Source organism: Phyllobates terribilis, unplaced genomic scaffold (assembly GCF_046119375.1).
Source record: "Phyllobates terribilis strain yellow unplaced genomic scaffold, ASM4611937v1 Scaffold_1__5_contigs__length_1240528914, whole genome shotgun sequence".
Classification (NCBI taxonomy): Eukaryota; Metazoa; Chordata; class Amphibia; order Anura; family Dendrobatidae; genus Phyllobates; species Phyllobates terribilis.
The window spans coordinates 1,086,741,674-1,086,754,831 of NW_027362761.1; the positions used below are offsets into that span (position 1 = coordinate 1,086,741,674).

The window sequence follows — 13,158 nt, forward strand, 5'->3', positions numbered from 1 at the left end:
TGTAGCCGTGTTTGCGTGGGGTGTCCATCAACCAGCCATCCTCCACTCCATCCATCTGGACCATCGAGCGCTGCACGGCACTCATCCGTGAACAAAACAGTTTTGAAATCAGTCTTCATGTAATGTTTGGCCCACTGGAGCCGTTTCTGCTTGTGTGAAGTGGATAGAGGAGGTCGACAGGATGGCGTATGCACAGCTGCAAACCTCTGAAGCACCCTGCATCTTGTTGTTCGGGGGACGTTGGAGGCACCAGCAGCTTCAAAAACTTGTCTGCTGCTATGACAAGGCTTTTTTGCCGCTGCTCTTTCAACCTGACGTAATTGCCTGTAGGAAAGAGTCCTCAATTTGCCCTTATCAGCACGCACACGTGTGTACTGTGAATCAGCTACATACTTCTTGATTGCCAAGACACTTCATCCTGATCATCGCACAATGTTGATTGTAGTCATGCCTTGACCTAAACACTCCACAATTTGTTGCTTCTCAGCAGCCGACACATCCTTTTTCTTTCCCATTTTGGCAGAAAATGTAGGCTGCTTAATAATGTGAGACAGCCTTCTTAAGTAGTCTTGCCTTTCATTGGACACACCTGCCAAACTAATTAGCACAGGTGTCTGCAATTGCTTACAATGATATAAAGAGCCCTGACACACATCACCATCAATGAGTTTAACTGACAAACAAACAAATTCTTCCCTTATCACTCCTAAACACTTTTTGCATAATAATTTGGAACACAGTGTACATGTGCTTTTCCACAAAACACCAGTGGTTCACGTAGTGAATCTTACAGTTCTAACTTGCCAACCGTGGTCTGTATGGAGTTGTTCAATAAAGGGCCCAAAATTAAGATAACATAGATGGGAGAGGTCTCTATGAATAGGAATTCCTAAGTATTTGATACCCTGTGAGGGCCAGGCAAAGGGAAAGTTGGACTGGATGGAATCCTATATGGATTTGGGGAGGGAGACATCGAGGGCCTCAGACTTCGCTGCATTGATTTTAAAATTTGACCATGTAACAAAGTGATCTATTTCAGCCATAACAGCATGGATGGATATATGTGATTGAGTGATATATACTAGTACATCATCAGCAAATAGAGAGCACTTGTACTCGGTGCCTCCCACCTCAATCCACCTAATATTGGGGTTATGGCGAATTGATGAGAGCAGGTGCTCCGTCACTAGGATGTATAAGAGAGGGGACAGAGGACATCCCTGCCTTGTCCTATTGGTGATTGTGAAAGGTGATGAAAATGTTCTGATGCACCCCCTGGGCCTTGGGACACCCGGAGCCGGACCCTTTTTGGTGGATGCTGGTGGTTGTAGTCTTCGTGGCGGCGACCCGGTTCCGTGGCTCAGGGTGGTCAAACCAGTGGCGGAACTATTTATGTGGTTTTGATGCTTAAATGTCCGACTACGCCACCCGTGGATTGCGGTCAGAGTGAACTGCCGCTGCAGGGCAGACCGCTGAGGCTGGTGTTGTGGGTGCAGCAGAGCGTAGCATAACTCCCCACGGGAGGAGTATAGCCTCAGGGCAGTGTATGCGGAGGATGGGGGTGATGGTGCAGGGCAGCAGCAGTAACGACACGGAGTCAGTGATGCAGTCCAGGGCCTTTACTCACAGTTCTTATTATCCAGACCACGTCTGCAGGTAACGGCTGCCCACGTCGTACTGTGCTCACCAGGTGAGGGGCTCAGACAACTCCCAGATAACTTTGGAGCGCTTCACAGGACCCCCTTTGTGTGTCCTTTGTCTGGCCTTTCTTACCAACACTTCTGTCCGGCTGCCTCGGGCCTCCTCTTGGTAAACTTGGCGCCAGTTTCCCTGACCCTATGTGGCGCCTTCCTAGCGGGTGTAGCGAGGGGCTGCGCCACATAAAATGTCACAGCCTCCGGTTTCTAGCTGAGGGTCGTTTCCTGCCTCCACTAGTTTCGGGGACCGGTCTTCCCCTTTGGCCTGACCCCTCCACGCAGGTGGATTCGGGCGTGCGGTGGCGACTCGCCCGTCCGCACCCCTGGGATCCCTTCATTCCTCGTTCCTGGAGCCTTCTCCGCTCCTCTTCCTTCCTTCTCCCTCTTCCAGGCCTGGGCCTCTGTTACTAGGCCCGCCTCCGGAGCAAAGCTCATGCAGAGCCCCTGCTCCCTGCCACTTCTGCTCAGACTTCTCTGCACTAAACTAAGATGGTGCCCACCTTTTATACTCCCTTCTCAATGCACCCAGGAACTGCTTCCTCCCTGCTCCTGCACTACAGGGTTCCCCTTCCTCAGTGTTCCCTCCCCCCACTCCAGCCAGGGACAGGGACTGTCGTGCCCATCTCAGAGGCATATTGGTCGCCCTGCCCCACGGCAATGTGGTGTAATGCATGCAGGTGTCGGGTCCTGATCCACACTCCATCCTTACCTGAGAGTGAGATATCACACCTCTGGGTGAGGTGCAATACCTCTGTAGCAACCGAGCCCTCAGGGTGCTACAGTTCCATTTATCTTCAGCCTAGGTGACGTATTGTGATACAGGGCCGTGATTTTGGCTAGAAAAGGGTCCCCTAGACCCATACCCCAAGCTTTTTAAGAGAATCATATATGGCGTGCCAGGAGACTCTATGGAATGCTTTCTCAGCATCCAACGAGAGTATCTAATTACAAATTTTTAACTGCATCTAGCCCAGGAAATACTTTGTGCCTAGTAGCAGTGTCTGCTAGTCAGCGGATTATCCCGGCTGTTAAGCAAGCTACATCACCTGTAGTTTTGGACACTTAATTTTTTCAAAGGAAATGCTTCGGGACCACGGGATACTCAGTGAAGAGCATCAGGAGGCACCCCAAGGCATAGGGGCTGGGACTGGCAGTAGGATGCCTTGCGGTGGACAGCCGAGCTCGATCCTTATAAAAGCTTTTTAACTGCAGCAGCTTTAGTGGATGCTACTGGAGCTGGAATTACGCGGTTGCTGGCATGAGACTTGCCCTCCAATAGATCCTTGTAAATGGATTTAAAGTGTATTCATTCAAATTAGAGAGACAATTTAAATTAAAAAGCTTAGAGCTGCCTCCACCACAGGGGGGCTCGCTCGACCCACCAGCGGACAGGCACCAGTATTGGGAGAGGGGGGCTGGCCGTCAGGGTTCACCGCGGCTCTGGCACAAACCCGGCGACACGGAGGTGGCACGGGCAGGAGCGGACTGAACGTGTTGGCTTCTCACTTTTTGGATTTTAGAAGGGCATGACATGCCTATATCTGTGTCTCCCCCTCCTTTTACTCCTCCACCTCTTTTCTTTTCGCATGACTATATGTACTTGTCACTTTTCCATGTGTTAGTTGTGTCTTCTGAGCAGTTTGTCAGCTTTTGGACACCTTTGAAGGTGTTTTCTATGTGTTTCTATGTGTTTTTGTTTGCCTGCCAATGGTTTTAACGGTGTTCGAAGAACAGTTCGACGAACAGTTCGGCGAACACACGGGTGTTCGACGAACCGAACTGAACTCGAACACTACGGGGGTGGCTCAACACTACTGTTAACATGTTAAATGCCGCTGTCAATCTCATTTAACATTTAACATGAGCATGCCGAAAGCGCGTCACAAACCCCGCCCATCGGCGCTCCTGTCACGTGATTGCAGGGCACTGATGGGTTGACATGATGACCGGAGGTCTGCAGAAGATCCCCGTGCTTGTCATTGCTGATGTGCTATGAACACTGGCGTTCATAGAAGATGCTGATTCTTGCTACACATAGCAGGGCTTGCTATATGTAGCACAAGTGATTGGATGATCTCCCATGGAGACTATTGAAGGAAGTAAAAAGTAGAAAAAAAAAAGTTTTTAAAAATATTAAACAAATTAAAAAAATACAAAAGTTTAAATCACCCCCCTTTTGCCCCATACACATATTTGGTATCACAACATTCAAAAACACCCGCTCTAGTAAAATATAGAAACAATTAATCTGAAAGGGTAAACTGTGTTACGAGAAAAACGCCAAAATTAATTTTTTTTTGTTTGCCACTACATTGCAATAAAATGCAATAACAGTCGATCAACACATTGCATCTACCCCAAAATGATATATATAAAAACGTCAGCTTGGCGCACAAAAAATAAGCCCTCTCCCAGCCCCAGATTCCAAAAAATGGAAACACTACAGGTCTCAGAAAATGGCACCATTTTTTTTTACAAAATTTGGATTTTTTTTCATCGCTTAAAAAAGAAAAAACCTATACATGTTTGGTATCTGTGAATGTGTAATGACCTAGAGAATCATATTACCAGGTCAGTTTTAGCATTTAGTGATCATGGCAAAAAAAAAAAAACAATTGTGAAATTTCACTTTTATGGCAATTTCCCCGTACTTTGAATTTTTTCCCGTTTTTTAAGTACACTATGTGGTAAAATCAATGATGACGTTCAAAAGTACAAGTCTTCCCACAAAAAACAAGCCCTCACACGGCCATATTGACGGAAAAAGTTATGGCTTTGGGAAGAAGGGGAGAATAAAACGAAAAGCAGAAACAGAAAATCCCAAAGTTTGTGAAAGGGTTAATATGCAAATAAAGTCTAGTATGCTGTCAGTTAAGCAGTATAGTTCAAAACTGCAACTTAGGGCTCATCCAGTCGAGCGTATAATACAGACGTGTGCTGTCCGTCTAAAGGACAGACAGTACACTGACTAATGTAATCAATAGGATAGATGACAGCACCATGCGCTATTCTCTTGCGACTCTCGGGTGAGACTAGCTCATTTAAGCCTATGGGTGCACAAGAAAAATCAGATCTTATACGGGACATCCGTATTGGATACGATTTTTATGGATATATTCCCATAATTAATCGAGGAAACTGTATTTGATGATGTACATTTTAAAATGTGTTGATGTCTAAAAATGGATGGCTTTCGAATGGTACACACACGAAAAATACGGACACATGGATGACAATACAGATGAAAATCTCCAAGTTTTCTGGATGAAAATGGGACGATTGTTCACATACTCTTCTGACCCTGGCCTTGTGCAAAACAAAGAAATTTTTTTTCAGAAAGTAAAAAAAAAAGTATGGCTTGTGGAAGAAGGAAAGGAAAAAAAAGGAAGCCCAAAAACTAAAAACTGCATGGTCTTTAAGGAGTTAAAGGGGTATTCCCATCTTCAAGATCCTATCCCAATATGTAGCAGGAGTAATAATAATATTAACAAATACCTCCAAATAGAAATGTAGTATAGCTCTTCTTATTCGCTATGTCGCTTACCCCATGTGCAGGGCATTGTAGTAGCTGAGGAATCCATGTTTATGACCACTAATAACTGTCACTATATGAATGGTCGTAACCATGGATATCTAAGCTACTGAAATGCCCTGCACACCGGTAATAATAATAATAATTTTTATTTATAGAGCGCCAACGTATTCCGTAGCACTTTACAATTAAGCGGGGACATGTACAGACAATAAATTCAATATAAGGTAAGACAGTGTAAACAGTTACATCAGGAGTGAGGTCCCTGCTCGCAAGCTTACAATCTACAAGGAAAAGGGGGGACACAATAGGTGAAAAGTGCTTGTTATTTCAGGTCAGGCAATTATAATAAGTAGGGATTTTCATATAAGACGGCATGATCCAGTTATCAGTCAGTATGTTTAAGTGCAATAATCAAGTATCGATTGCAGTTATCGTGTGCATGGAGGGTGTGCAGACAGCTGAATAGTAGGGTGCAGATTCTGAATAATATTTAGAAGGAGGGAAAGTTAGTTTACTGAGTTGGGGTGGTAGGCTTGTTTAAAGAGATACGTTTTTAAAGTGCGTTTGAAGACGTGGGGGCAAGGCATCAGTCGGATCGTCTGGGAAAGTGCATTTCAGAGAACTTGCGCAGCACGAGAGAAGTCTTGGAGATGTAGGTGTGAGGTCCGGATTATGGGGGATGTTAGTCTTAGGTCATTTGTAAAGGAAAGTTTAATGTCGAATACGACCCCAAGGCAGTGGTCGTGCTGCTTGGGAGTTATGGTTGAACCCTCTAAGGTAATTTCAATTTAGGTAGAGTTAGGTTAGTAGAGGGGAGAAACACAAAAAGTTCAGTTTTGGAGAGATTCAGTTTAAGATAGAGGGAGGACATGATGTTAGAGACAGCAGACAGACAATCATTGGTATTTTGTATTAGGTTAGGGGTGATTTCTGGAGAGGAAGTGCATAATTGGGTGTCGTCAGCATAGAGATGGTACTGGAACTCAAATCTGCTGATTGTCCAATAGGGGCAGTGTATAGGGAGAAGAGGAGGGGGCCTAGGACTGAGCCTCGCGGAACCCCGATAGTAAGGGGACGAGGAGAGGAAGAGGAGCCGGCAAAAGATACAGTAAAGGAATGGTCAGAGAGATAGGAGGAGAACCAGGAGAGAACGGTGTGCTTGAGGCCAATAGAACAGAGCATAGTGAGGAGGAGCTGGTGACCCACAGTGTTAAATGCAGCAGAGAGATCCAGGAGAATCAGCAGGGATCAATGACCTTTGGATTTAGCTGTTATTAGATCATTAGAGACTTTAGTGAGGGCAGTTTCAGTGGAGTGTAAAGAGCGGAAACCACATTGTAGAGGGTCGAGGAGAGAGTTATCTGAGAGATAGCGATTAGACGGGAGTGGACCAAGCGTTCCAGGAGTTTAGAGATGAAAGGAAGATTAGAGACAGGTCTGTAGTTAGCAGTGCAGTTCTGGTCCAGGGATGTCTTTTTAAGTAAAGGGGTTATGATGGCATGTTTAAATAAGGAGGGAAAAATACCTGAAGAAAGGTTAAATATTTTAGTCAGGTGAGTGGTGACCACTGGTGAGAGGGACTGAAGGAGATGTGAGGGAATGGGGTCACTGTTGCAGGTTGTAGGCCGAGAAGAAGCGAGGAGCTGGGTAACTTCTTCTTCTGTGACAGGCTCAAAAAAGGCAAGTGAGCTTAAAGTGTGGCAAGGAAGGGGATCCAGGCACTGGGGAGATTGAGCTGAGATGTCCTGATGGATGTGGTTGATTTTTTCTAGGAAATAAGTGGCCAGATCCTCACTGCTGAGGTTGGTTATGGGGGGGCCTGTGCTTAAGGTTTCAGGAGGGAGTTTAAGGCTTCAAAAAGTCATTTTGGATTGTTGGACAGTGAAGTGATGAGGGTGGTGAAGTAGGATTGTTTGGCCAGATGAAGGGCAGAGTTATAGGTTTTGAGCATGAACTTAAAGTGGATGAAGTCTGCTAAAAAGCGACATACCTAATCAGAAGAACTATACTTCTTTTCTAATTGGAGGTGTTTGCTAACATTATTATTCTTATTACATCTACTACATATTGGCGTAGGATCTTGGAGATGGAAATACCCCTTTAATAAATGTGTTATGTGTATATCGGCATACACATTTACATTTTCCTACTTTTTGTTCTTGATACTTTACAACTCTATTTATGTATGCTTTAGTCTCATTTCCTAATTTACTTAAGCTTGTAATTACTAATTTAAATGGATTCAGAGAAAATTAGAACATCACTATTTTAATTGCAGAAACCAAATATAAAAACAGGGCAGGTACAGCATGGGGGATAAATGAGCTTCATCACCCCTATGGTTTAGCTACCATTTGCTAGTGAAATCAATAGGCCTCACATTAGGTGATAATTGTAGTGTTTATCGCAATTATAAAATTTTGTAAAATAAGTCCATGTGTTCTGTAAAATTAAAATTGTTCAGCATTACAAAATCATGTTCTTGCTGTAGAATATTTTACATATTATGTACTTGATATTTACAAAGCCCTACGCTTTACTTTTTAGGACCAAATTTCCAATCCAATGTATTTTTGGCTTTCTGAGAGCTTAGCATCTCATCGTATGTGAAAGAACAAAATTGAGCAGCAATAATAAGATGTAAGTAATAAGTCATTTTTTTTTAGTTATTTCATGGCAAGTTTACAATAGTTTTTCATCTTTGTTTTTGTGTTGAGACAATGATTTAAAATAGCATAAAAATATGTCAAAATAATACCTACAAAATATTGTGCTTTAAGGAATATTATTGGTCCGTATTAGTCAATCAAATTTTATCCTTATAAAAAAATCAAAGAAAAATACATTTTTATTTTATGTATTTTATTCATAGTCATTATACTTACATATTTTTACTATCATTAATAAAAAAAATGAGGGCACTTAAAGGGGTGGTTCAAAGGCAAAGTCATTTTCATTCTAAATCCCTACTTATTTAGTGCCATAGTCTAAACTATTTTCTAAAATACTTGCATTAAAAATTCCCTATCCTTCCCTAACTACACAATGTAACTGCTTTTCTATTTTTCCCCTACTTCCTTTATGATAAATCTTCGTTTGAAAATCCCAGTGCATGTTGGGATACTCAAACGAAGGGTGCAAAGGCTGCAATCACTGCCGCAGCCCCACTCTGAAATGAAGCGTCATCAGTGACGCTTGGTTCAGGCACAGGGCTAGTCCCTGTGCAATGTGCACAATGACAGCGCGCTTTCTGTTGTCGGCTCAGACCAGCAGTAACTAGCCGACAACAGAGCATTGTCAGGATATCCAATGTGCAGAGACAAGCGCTGCCTCCGCAAGTGACGTTACTGGTCTCTGCCCAGCTAGATAGGGATTTAGAATGAATTTAATTTACGATAATATAGAACATTTTAAATATGTTAATATACATCCTTAATATTAATGTTACCACTGAAATAAACTGATTACATGTAATTAAAAAAATGTTAATATGCAATCATTTTAAAAAGTTGCACCCAATAGGGCAGAATTTTTCGAAAAGAAAAACTATTTTTCTTTACCTTTTTACCAGAGTAGTTTCCAAAATGAAAACTGTGCTGTGATTGGGCAACACAGTATTATTTCACTCTGTGTGCCATAGTATGGTGCCTATATATGGCACTATAGAGAATCATTTTAGGGGATATAAATCCAATGGAACAAAGCACATTTTTTTCTGTTGAATTTGGTCAGATAGAAAAAGGTTTTATATTTGTCTGTTTAAAAACTAAGGCATACAGAGATAGAATATGGCCTCATAAACTGCACTGGGGTTGACAGCAGTAATTTGCCCCTGCACATAGATCTTTATAGTGCAAAGACGCGGGTGTTATGGAAAGGGAGAATTCCTGGCATTTTTCAAATATGAGATTTATCGGATTGTTCGTATATTTAATAGACATGGCTGGCTTGATTGACATTTACACAGTAGGTTGAATAGTAAATCAAAGAAATATTTAATGTCAAGTTTGACATCAATTATCTGTGAATCTATAAAGTATCTCTAGGGAGATTTCTGGTCTCTTATCATATTGCTTTCTAACTTAAGGCAGTTAATCTTGCAGAATTACTCCATTGAGCATAGTTATCTGTTTCACTGTTAATTAAGTGGATAAAACCAACAATACGTTACTAAAACAAATTAAATAATGATATTCTTATCTAGTGAAAAGGTAAAGGAATAAATGATCTCTTTCATGTGTTCGTACTCGGTGTAACAGACTTTCAGCATCAGTTTCTTCATACTTAGACCAATAAAAGTGGCTCCCTAATGTCGTCCTCCAACTATGTGATATCAGCTAGTTCTGTTTTATAGTAAAAGCATTGAAAAGAGAGAATCAATGGGAATAAGTGTGATAAAAAGCAGAAACAAGCTCTCCCTTATAAATACATGAATAATTATCTAGGTTGTCTATAAATGTTGAATAGTACTACGAGCCCTTGACACCGATAGTACATGATCTATATTCAGTATGTATGCATGTATACATTATATATCATTAACATAATTTAGCTCAAATTGGAATATATTTTGTACATGAACGTAATTGTGGAGGAATCATTCTTGTCTTTGATCGAAAATTTTGGTAGAATTAGAATTGTTAACACGTTTATTTAATTTCTTCAAACCATATTTCTATAGACTTTTTTATATGGGTAACTGATGAACGATTATTGAATTTTTGAACATTTTTTAATAACAAGTTATTATTATTTATTATTATGGCGCCATTTATTTCATGGTGCTTTACATGTGAAAATGGGTATACATAATAAAAAACAAGTACAGTAATCATGAACAATACAAAGTCACCGACTGGTACAGGAGGACAGAGGACCCTGCCCCCGAGGGCTCACAGTCTACAAGGTTTTGCAAGAGTTAAAGGGATATTTTCAAATTTTCAAATCTGGAAGTTGTCCGGATACCGGGGGGTCCGACGTCTGGAACACAAACTAATACCAGGAAACAGGGCTAAAGAGCCTCATGTGAATGGAGCAGTGATCGATCATGCGCACTGCCACTCCATTCATTCTTAAAGGACTGCAGCTCTTGGCCATCTCTGGCACTCCTATTAAGAATGAATGGAGCAGCAGTGCGCATGATCAACCACTGCTTTATTCAAATTGGGCTCTTCAAAGCTTTGGACAAAAATGAAGGGAGAAACAATCCAGAGGAAATAGAGGCTTGCTTTAAAAAATAAAAAGTAACATTTATTCAAGTATAAAAAACGCCAAATATACAGGTGATGTAGCATAAAATACTGTTAACAGGACCTACTAGTTTTGACACTCTGTCTTACTCATGAGTAATACAGACCATGAGTAAGACAGAGTGTTGAAACTAGTAGGTCCTGTTAACAGTATTTTATGCTACATCACCTGTATACTTGGAGTTTTTTATACTTGAATAAATGTTACATTTTTTTTTTAAAGCAAGCCTCTATTTCCTCTGGATCATTTTTCTCTTTATTTTTGTACAAGTGCAGCTGCTTTGACTGGATCCAGGCGTAGCTTCTGACAACTCCACTTCTACTATGCTCAATTATTTGGTGAGGGATCTACCGCTGTTTTTTTTTTCTTCAAAGCTTTGGTTCTTGGAATTGGTGGGAATCCAAGTGGTTAAAACTCCAGCAATAGACATTGTATCCCCTATCCGATCTTGAGAACACCCCTTTAAAGGGAATCTGTCACCCTCTGTCACTTTTGTGACCTCTAATATGGGCATACAAGTGATAGAAATGTAAATCTATACCTACCTGTATGCCTCATATTAGAGGTCTTGTTGCTGTGAAATGTATTTTTATTTAGTCAAGTTTCTGATGACTTCCAGTCTCGCCTCTTGTGTGAATTACAATGTTTCCCTCCTCTCCTGCATGTCACAGTGCCTGGATTTGGCTGCAGCAACTAATCATCACAGGGCACTGTGACATGCAGGGGAGGGGGGAAACATTGTAATTACCACAGGAGGTGGGATTTCTTCCAGACCCCGGGTCTGGAAATGTCAGAAACTTGACTGAATAAAAAGACATTTCACAACAACAAGACCTCTAATATGAGGCATACAGGTAGGTATAGATTTACATTTCTATTATTTGTATGCCCATATTAGAGGTCAGATAAGTCCCAGGGGGTGACAGATTCCCTTTAAATGTAAAAAGAAAAAAGTGCTAATAACAATTGCTTGATTTTGCTGTTACCCCTATCTCAGATTACTGGTATGGTTTGAAGACATGTAGCCTAGGACCAAGCACATGGACTTTACCTGTAAACCATCTTGTCCATGCATGGTATGACAATCCATGGATCCAGACAGTGTAAATACAGTGACGGCACTAGTGAGTCACGGATTAGAAGATTCTATTAGCAGGAAATTTATGAAACATAACTTGATTAGAAATGGGATTCTGAAATATCCAATTCTCTAAATAGTCAAATGTAACAACACTTATTTCAATGCCATATATTATATACTGTGGCTTGTTTGCGGTTTGTTTGGCCATGAGATGATTGCAGATCCTTGTGGATTCTTTTTGTGTGCAGCAAGTCAAAATTGATTCTTTTTGGAAGATCAATGGACTTTAAAGGGCAAATCCAGGGAAATTGGTCCTATCAAAGTATTTTCGCCACATTTCTAGTGTAAAACTTATTGAAAAGTCACAATTTTTTTTGCGCAACACTGTAAAAATGTTGCAACTTTTGGCATTTTCATGTCAGAACCACCAAAGTGGGCAAAGCATGGATGGGACAGGCCATGACGAAGGTCGCTTGACAAATTCTTCAGAAGTTAAGTCACCTTGGTTGCGCCAGAAATGTATTTCAGTCACGGACTGGAGGAACATTTTTGTGAGGCGCTCACCAGTGGTAAGATGCACCGAATTGATTAAGTATCGTATGCCTCTTAATGAATTGGATATCATCTTATTCCTGCACGTCATTCATTAAGACTGGCATACAAAATGCCAATCTTAAAGAACATGACCCTATGTCTTCTGATATTCCATAGGTACAGGTGAGCTCGGTAATGCAGGTGGTCACATATTACCTACATAGAGCTTTCTACGAGGTAGCCAAACATCTTAAGCAAAAAGCCATTCATATCAGGGACAGCTTTCAAGTTACAAAAAGTGCTGTTATCATCATATACAGTATATGTAACATTATTCTGACTGGATTTCTCATTTTACAGCTTTAAAATAAAAAAAAAAATTATGAAAAAACCATCTTATAGGAAAACCATCTTTGTCGCTCAGAGCAACCAATCATAGTGCAGTTTTCTTTTTGCCAGAGCAGTGTAAGAAATAACAGCTGAGTTCTGATTGGTTGCTATGTGCAACAAAGAAAGTTTCTTTTTTATTTTTGACAGTTTTGAAAAAGAATGCCAAAAACATTAAGAAAGTCCTCTATGTCCTAAAATTGTTAAAACATGTCTTCCCTTACTCTTTAGTCACTAATTACATCTGCACCAAGGTTTCTCTTTAGGCTAGGATCTCATGAGCGTGTAAAAAAATCGATTTGACAGAAAAGTGGGACCATTTTTTTCTGCCTTGTGATCCCTGTGCTGTCCGTATGCAATCATTTTTTTTTACTCACCAGTTATCAATCATTTACAGGACCATTTACAGTTTCCTATGCTACGGAAATTGGTATATATGCATAAAAATCAGATGCTGTACTGTGGCCCCGTATGGCATCCGATTTTTTTCTCGCACCCATCCAATTTCCAAGTGAAATCGCAACATGTTGTGATTTTTTTCAGAGACAGATTCTGTCAGTGAAAAAACTCGGTCATCAGCACAGCCCCATTGAATAACATTGGTCAAAGTGCTATCCGATAAAAAATGTATTTATACGGTGGCATGAGCGAACCCTTAAAGTGAAAACCACAAT

General features: G+C 41.1%; 1 protein-coding gene across 2 annotated transcripts in view; it reads left to right on the forward strand.

Moving 5' to 3' along the window:
- KCTD8 (potassium channel tetramerization domain containing 8) overlaps nt 1-13,158 on the forward strand; it is a 236,364-nt gene that overhangs the window by 202,532 nt on the left and 20,674 nt on the right. Inside the window, exon 2 of one of the 2 annotated variants that reach the window (XR_012250481.1) lies at nt 7,780-7,872. The exons of the other annotated variant lie outside the window; for it this stretch is intronic. The gene's annotated coding sequence lies outside the window, so the exon portion shown is untranslated. The remainder of the gene's footprint in view (nt 1-7,779; nt 7,873-13,158) is intronic. 2 annotated transcript variants of the gene reach the window in all.